We start from the raw sequence: 8,827 nt of genomic DNA, 5'->3' as shown, positions 1-8,827 counted from the left end.
TTAAATACTGGATTTAGCCTGGTTCAGTTATCTATATTCCAGAGAGTTCCTTCTGTACTGATGCACTTCCGTATTCATGGGCCATCTTTTGAAGAACTTGTTTTTGAAGCCAACACCGTAAGCCTGAGAGGAAAGGCTTTCAAAGGCCATGAGTTTGAATCCTTTCAGCTCATTAGGCGTCCCTGCTTTTTGATGCCTTCCCTGTTTTCCTCTGAGTTGCTTCTGCAGCTCCTCCGTAAGTTTACTCTTTCATCTCAAGATCACAACCTCCTTGTTTATTTTTTCAAAGGGAAGGATTTTGCTGCAGGAGTGCCTGAAAACAGCAATTTAAAAAGAAGAAGAAAAAAGGGAGAGAGAGGCATAGAATGACAGGGAGTTGGTAAACAGCTTCCCTTAAAGACTGACAAACTGAAAAATATGTTAGCAACATGACGGCCCCCGAACTGCGCTGATGAAATATTCAGCAATAAAAATAAATAAATAAATAAAATGCTTTTCTAAAAATGGGAGAAAGGAAAATAGGTTAGAAAGGTGTGTTGGGTATGTTCACCCCCTTGAGTCATTTGTAAAAAAAATAATGAAGGTAGGATACACATAAATAAGGATGGCATGGTGGCTCATTTGTTAAGATGTTGAGCTTGTTGGCTGGAAAGCCGGCAGTCCAAGTTTAAGACCCAAGTGCCACACAATGGGTTGAGCTCCAGTCCACACCACACTCCTGCTAACCTAGCAGTTTGAAAGCATGCAAATGCAAGTAGATAAATAGGCATTACTTTGGTGGGAAGGTAACAGCGCTGGTCACATGACCATGAAAATGTCTTCAAACAGCACAGGCTCAATGGCGTTGAAACAGAGATGAGCACTGCCCTCTATAGTTGGCAAAGACTAAGAGAGAAATATTTGTATGGATTCCTTTGCACACACATACGCACATACAGAAAAACACACACACATTCTCTCTCTCTCTCTTATTCTCTCACTCTCTCTCCCATTGCTCTCATTTTCTCTCTTTCTCATTCTCTCTCTCTCATTCACTCATTTTCTCTCTCATTCCCTCTCATCCTCTCTTTCTCTATCTCTCATTCTTTCTCTCTCTCTCTCTCATTCTCTCATTCTTTCTGATTCTCATTGTTTCTCATTCTCTCATTCACTCTCATTCTCTCATTTTCTCTCTCTCATTCTATCATTTTCTCTCTCATTCACTCACTTTCTCTCATTCTCTCTCATTCCCTCTCATTCTCTCTCTCTCATTCACTCATTTTCTCTCTCATTCCCTCTCATCCTCTCTTTCTCTATCTCTCATTCTTTCTCTCTCTCTCTCTCTCATTCTCTCATTTTCTCTCTCATTCTCTGATTCATTCTAATTCTCCCTCTCATTCACTTTCATTCTCTCATTTTCTCTCTCTTTTTCTCTCATTCTTTCATTTTCTCTCCTTCTCATTCTCTCTCATTCTCTCATTCTTTCCCATTCTCATTGTTTCTCATTCTCTCATTCACTCTCATTCTCTCATTTTCTCTCTATCTCTCATTCTCTCATTTTCTCTCTCATTCATTCACTTTCTCTCATTCTCTCTCATTCCCTCTCATTCTCTCTCTCTCTCATTCTCTATCATTTTCTCTCTCTAATTCTCTCTCATTCTCTCTCATTTTCTTTCTCCCTCATTCTCTCTCTCTCTCTTTCTTGCTCCCTCTCCCCCCTCCTCTCTCCAAATGAACCATAAATGTAAGAGCCTTTTTTTGCCTGTACAATATCTGGCACATATGGAAAGCCAGAATGTTGCCAATTTTTAGCTATGAAGTACAAAATGAGCTGTTATTAACCCTGGTCACAAATCCATCTGGAATTCTGTAGCAGATGGGGCTGATTCAGAGAATTCTACGGCTCACTGACCTACTGATCCAGGATCTCCTTAGAGCATGGGTACCATCACATGATGTTTCTTGATGTTTTTACCATCCATGGAGTTGGGGGTGGGCATGGCCTGCATCTGGTCCATGGGCCACCATTTTGATACCCCTGATTTAGAGTTTCATAAGCCTTTCAGAGCATTAGAAATCCAGATAGTGACCAAATTCAAACCCTGAACTGTTTTTTGTTTAATCTTGGCTAGTGGAATCAATTGCTGACTTTATGTGGAAGCTAGGTCAAAATCAATCAAATCAACCTCATGAGCCAGGGTGACGGAGCAGGTAGAGTGCTATACTGCAGGCCACTGAAGCTGACTGTAGATCTGTAGGTCAGCAGTTCAGATCTCATCACCGGCTCAAGGTTGACTCGGCCTTCCATCCTTCTGAGATGTGTAAAATGAGGACCCGGATTGTGGGGGCAATATGCTGGCTCTGTTAAAAAGTGCTATTGCTAACATGTTGTAAGCCGCCCTGAGTCTAAGGAGAAGGGTGGCATAAAAATCAAATAAATCAAATAAATAAATAAATTTAGCATTTTGGACAAACTAGATCAATTTATCTGCAAATTAAATTGTGCTCTATATATAAAAGATACCAGCTGGGGAGGGCAAGAAGGAAAAGTAGATGAATGAGTCTAGCTTCTATTCTCAGGAACATCTAATTACAATATTTAAAGGAGATGTTAAGTGTTCTATAATGGTTGGTTCTCAGCTCTGCTTTTGATTTTTGTTAATTTTGTTTCATCCCAGCACAAATGTTTGAAGAACCCTAGCAGAGCCATCAAGTTTCTTTTCCTAAAATCAAAGTTTTTTTGTTCCTATTCAAGTCTGTTTGTTTCAGTGATAGGAAATCCACATAAAGGAATGTAATCAGACATACAGGTAGGAGCTGCATATGGAAGAATATGCAAAAATATACAAAAAGTTAAATTATACTGCATTTCTTTCTTTATGAAATTCATGTGCTTCCTCCATCTGCTCGGACTCTAGGAAATATAAAGATAATGATGACAAACCTATGAACATCTCATTTTGCCAGACAGAAATTGCTTAAGGCTGGCTAAGTATTTCAGACTGAAGATTACATTTTTCTCTTTGAATGATCTGCTGGAGTTTTCTTCCCAAAATATAGGCTTTAGGATATTTAAATTAAACGTTATATCTAAAGTAGATCAATATACTATAGTTTATTATTCCTTCTGCATTCAGAAATATTCTTATGACTTTCCAATTAAAAAAAGTAGCATTTTTCAATCTCAGCAACTTTAAGCTGTGTAGACTTCAACTCCCAGAATTCCAAGTATGGTAGTTGGGGAATTCTGGGAGTTGAAGTTAAGATTCAGAACAATTTGTGGGTCAGTCACAATGGGATCTGCAACCAAAGATCTACACCACAGAATGAATGGGAAGGCTGCTGAATTGTATGATTCCCTTTATCAGTCATTAATGAAATAAAACACACTATCATTTTAATGTCCATTTTAAGTCCATTGAAGTTGATCATCTAAAATTATCTAACAATACACTGTAGATGTTCTAGATTTGTTTAGAAATCTCTTGTTTATCTAGGAGAACTCATATCACTTAATCATGCAATATTTGAAAGACATAAAGAGTCATATGAATGAATGAAATGTATCTGTAAGTTTTGGCTTATTTTATAAAATAGGATTTCAATCTTTGCAAAGAATTCCACGAAGAAGAAGATTGAAAGAACCTACGAAAACGTTAATTGCACATGTGAACCACCACTGAAAGGGTTTGCCCCCCTGATAAATGACATGGATTTCTGTCCTATAAAATATAAAAGAGTGGCTGGAATGGTGTGGCTATTAAGAATTAGCACTTTTGAAGTTTAACCCTTACCAAGAATGCATAGAAGATATACTCCCTGAGCTTAATATACTGTATTAAATTCTAAATAAATATACTTGCAATAAAGGCTGAGGTTCTTTTACTCAAAGGTAAGCCCATCTGTTTTAATTGAGATTCCCATTCTGCCCAGGCAAAACTCCTAAAAATGTTCCAATATCTTAAAAAACAGAATGCTAGCAAAAATCTTGCTTTTAGCTTGTGGTCCTTCTCCCACTTTCCTTCTCTCTTTTTTTGAACTAATGCTGTTTCTGGATCATATTTCAAAAATTTATTCATTTTAGAACAAAATGCTAAAAGAAAAGAGATTCTGCTGCCAAAGCTGACTCAAAATCTTCACCACACTTGAGATAGATTCGCTTTTACTTAGTACTTGTCTAAGAAGCTGAACAACATATAAATATTAATGAGATGTTCACTGACCTGTATAATAATTCAGGATAGGAAGCAAACTGAGGATGCCACAAGCCAAGGATCAGAGTTGCAGAAGGTGTGCATATCAGGAAGAGAGAGAGAAGGTGCACGTTGCATCCTGAGATACTATTTTCCAACTATGTACATTTCAGCTTAGTAGCTGAAGTTCTAGGATAGCTTTCAGCTTGCTAGTACCCTCTGCTGGCTACTCTTGTTTTAACTTATTTCCAGCAGAGTTGTGTTAACAAAAATAACAGAGACCTGGTTCATATAAACTTATGGCTGTGCAAACTCAGCCTATTCACAAATTATTTTTTCTCTGTGCATGAAATAATATTTTTCTATTTTCATTTAGCTTGGTTTTGCTCACCATTCTTATTTAGGAAAAGGTATCTGAGATGCAAAACTCTGGATAACCAGGAGAGGATCAGAAAGGCAGAGGAGAGGAAACGTCAAATCTTTGCTGCCATCTATTGGTTGGTAATATTTCTGCAGCCCTAATATTGTAGCCATATCTTTGGTGTATTTTTTATTTTATTTTATTTATTTATTTATTTTGTCCAATACACAATACATATAGAAGAGAATAGACATGTAGTGATATATATAAAGAAAAGGATAGAAGAAAATATATAAAAATAGAGGAGAAGATATATAAAAGGAAGAAAATATATATGATATATGAGATAAAGGAGAGACAATTTGACAGAGGATCAAGGGAGATCTTAAGAGTTTGGCAGGGAAATGCATTGAGATGGTTTGACATCTAGGGAGAATGAAAAGTGAACAACAAACAGATATACGAAGGACGAAAAAGAAATGAATTGACATCAAGATTGAAGAAATTGTGATTGGATGGAGTTTATGAGATCCTGGAAAAGAGAGATTAGATATTTTGAAGAACCATAGTGAATGTATAGTGTGTGGACATGGCAAAAAAGGAGAATGGTTTGGAAGGATAGAAAGTGGTTAACAAGGATAGTGAATGGTGTTGGGGTAAACTTGTTTCAGCCATGCTTTTTTTTTTCATTTCATATATCAGTTCTTTCATTTCTAGGCTTACTATTACTTATCCTTTTCTACACTCGCTTAATGACGTTGGCCCTGAAAGGGATGCCTTCAAACATGCATACAGAAGGTATGTAGCATGTGGTGCTACATATTGTGGGCACCCATCTAAAGATAAAACATCTGACCATCATGTTAAGCCATAATACTATTTACTTGAATGCAAAAGTTATACATACTCACTGGTGTTTTGTCTGACAAAGTTTAGCATTTACCTTGCTGTCTGAACAAAGCCCCATTGCACAAATTTGATATATATTTTTTTAGTTAATGTTTGTCCTATTTTGTTTTTCAATGTACCCTATCCACCTTTTCAGCACAATGTTCAACATTGGATTACAATTTTGGACTCTTCAATAAGCCATAATATGCTTGTTTTTCATTAGCTAAGATTTGTAGAGCATGGCTTATTTAGCCATGGTGATTTTCCCCCACATATTGTGGTAAATGAAACAATGGGCAGAGCTAGCCTTGTGGCGGCTGAAAGATAAACACATTTAGTGTAAATAAACTCTGATGGATTGGAGCTGACTGTTGCATGGAATTACAAGTGAACACGCCTAATGGGATTAAATTGGGACTTAGTCATGCTTAGAAGCATGGAACCAATCCTTTCCATGAAAATCATTAAAGCACAGCTCTGATATGCAAGCAAGTGTTGTTGTAAAAAAAAGCAGGGGGCAAAGACGCGTGAATGGAAAGAGGAGGAGAGAGGTACGATTAATAACTGTGAGCATTAACAAAAGTGCATCATTGTGTCTGTGTATCTTTCTTTCTAAGGACTTGCATCCTACATCTGATAAAGCAGGTTGTGAGTCACAAGGGGTTAATGGGAAGTTGTTCTTTAATGTGCCACAAGATGTTTTGCTACAAAGGGTATGGAAATGGCCTTTTTGGAAATGGCCAAGGGAACTCTGCCACTAAAAGACGATAACAGAAAATCACTTCCAGTATTTCAAGAGTCAAATAATCCCACTGTACAGAGCGCTGGTGAGACCACATTTGGAATCCTGTGTTCAGTTCTGGAGACCTCACCTACAAAAAGATATTGATAAAATTGAATGGGTCCAAAGACGGGCTGCACAAATGGTGGAAGGTCTTAAGCATAAAACTTATCAGGAAAGACTTAATGAACTTAATGAAGTCTGGAGGACAGAAGGGAAATAGGGGACATGATCAAAACATTTAAATATGTTAAAGGGTTAGATAAGGCTCAGGAGGGAAGTGTTTTTAATAGGAAAGTGGGCAAGGGGGAACAATCTGAGGTTAGTTGGGGGAAAGATTATAAGTAACGTGAGAAAATATTATTTTCCTGAAAGAGTAGTAGATGCTTGGAACAAACATCCAGCAGACATGGTTGGTAAATCCACAGTAACTGAATTTCAACATGCCTGGGATAAACATTTATCCATCCTAAGATAAAATACAGGAAATAGTATAAGGGCAGACTACATGGACTATGAGGTCTTTTTTTGCCATCAATCTTCTATGTTTCTATAATAATTTTAAAAATTGCAAAATGCATCCCTCTCAGTTCTAATTCTGAAGTAGATATGTATTCATTAGATTTAGATTATTCTTCATCTTTTACTTAGTCTACCATCTGGTTTTGAGACAGGTTTTTCCAGATGAGTAGTACTTCTGTTCTAAACAGATGCTCATTGTAGGTAATACACAACACAAGAGTAGATTGAGGACTATGAACCTCAGTGGAATCCCATAATGATACATTACTTTTCTTCAATGATTGCTTCAGTGGACTTTGGCTGCAGGAAAGCAAAACAAGACTGGAAGAATTGTTGAAATTTGTGTTTATCACTCTGTTTTTCTTAACCTTGACATTATACTCAGTGGACCAAGGCTGAAGGCTCTGAATTTTCCCATGTGTTGAAATAGCTGTCAAGGCTGCTGGTGCATTTAATTTATGCAACATGTTTCCCCAAGACCTTTCATGTGTGCCAAGTGCCTGAGAGATGCTCTTTACTGAGAATAATTCAATGAAGTGGTCCCCTCTCCTTTTCCTGCAAAGTTCTTCAACATGGTGTCCGTCATTCATCCCAAGAGACTGTGCTACCATTTTCAAGTAGCAGTTGAATATTCATGCTAGCAAAAAGGACTTGCATTATGTGAGAATAGCACACAGGTGTGCTACAAGAAACCACTTAATATACAGTAGTGGGTTCAGATACTTTACCAATTTAATGTGATTGGTTTGGGTTGGGTTTGGTGGGAAGTGTGAATGGGACAGTAAACATTTTTTTGCCTTGTTTTAGGATAGAAACATAGAAGATTGACGGCAAAAAAAAAAGACCTCCTGTATTTTATCTTAGGATGGATCTATGTTTAAATTCAGTTACTGTGGATTTACCAACCACATCTGCTGGAAGTTTGTTCCAAGCATCTACTACTCTTTCAGTAAAATAATATTTTCTCAAGTTACTTCTAATCTTTCCACCAACTAACCTCAGATTGTGCCCCTTTGTTCTTGGGTTCACTTTCCTATTAAAAACACTTCTCTCCTGGACCGTATTTAACCCTTTAACATATTTAAATGTTTCGATCATGTCCCCCCTTTTCCTTCTGTCCTCCAGACTATACAGATTGAGTTCATTCAGTCTTTCCTGATACGTTTTATGCTTAAGACCTTCCACTGTTTTTGTAGCCCGTTTGTTTTCCCGATAGGACAGTAAACCACCATTTAATTCTGCAATTAAACTGTGGAAAGTTGTAATTTTATATCATGTAAAATGGGGATGCATTATTATTATTATTATTATTATTATTATTATTATTATTATTATTATTATTATTATTTATTAGATTTGTATGCCGCCCCTCTCCGAAGACTCGTTTGTGATTTCCTGATTTGATGAATTCTAGTTCTTATTTAAGTCTATGATGATTTCTAAGGGAGGAATGAAACAGCAAATAGAAAAGGGAAAACTTCTGAAGCAGAAGCTGACTATCTTAAGTCATTGTTTTATTCATCTATAAATAACCAAGGCTTTGCCTGGTCCAGAAACTATGGTCGCAGAGGTTTGGAATCTGAAGTTATTGAATTACAACTGCCACCCCTGACTTTTTGACATGCAACTCTCATTTTGTTGCAAGTTGGAATTTAGTAATATCTGAAAAGCTATAAGCTCCCTACTCTATTCACTGTATTGTGTGGACAGTCAAAGCAATTTTAGTTTTAGTTTTTTAAATTTTTTTAATTTTATTTTGTCAAGTACATATTGGTAGTATATAATGCTGTTTGTACACATGGGATGGGCACTAATAAGAAGGAAACATTAGGACAGGGATGGTAGGCACACTGGTGCACTTATGACTTCTTAAGAATCAGATGAGTTCAACAGTGGATAGTTTAAGGCAGTGATTGCGAACCTATGGCACAGGTGCCACAGGTGGCACACGGAGTCATATCTGCTGGCATGTGAGCTGTTGCCCTTGCTCAGCTCCAACATGCATGTGTGTGCCAGTCAGCTGATTTTTGGCTCGTACAAAGGCTCTGGAAGGGCGTTTTTGGCTTCCAGAGTGCCTCCGGGGGGGGGGATGGAGGAGAG

Source organism: Erythrolamprus reginae, chromosome 12 (assembly GCF_031021105.1).
Source record: "Erythrolamprus reginae isolate rEryReg1 chromosome 12, rEryReg1.hap1, whole genome shotgun sequence".
Lineage (NCBI taxonomy): Eukaryota > Metazoa > Chordata > Lepidosauria > Squamata > Dipsadidae > Erythrolamprus > Erythrolamprus reginae.
The sequence above is the reverse complement of the archived record's forward strand: the minus strand, read 5'-3'. Positions refer to the sequence as shown.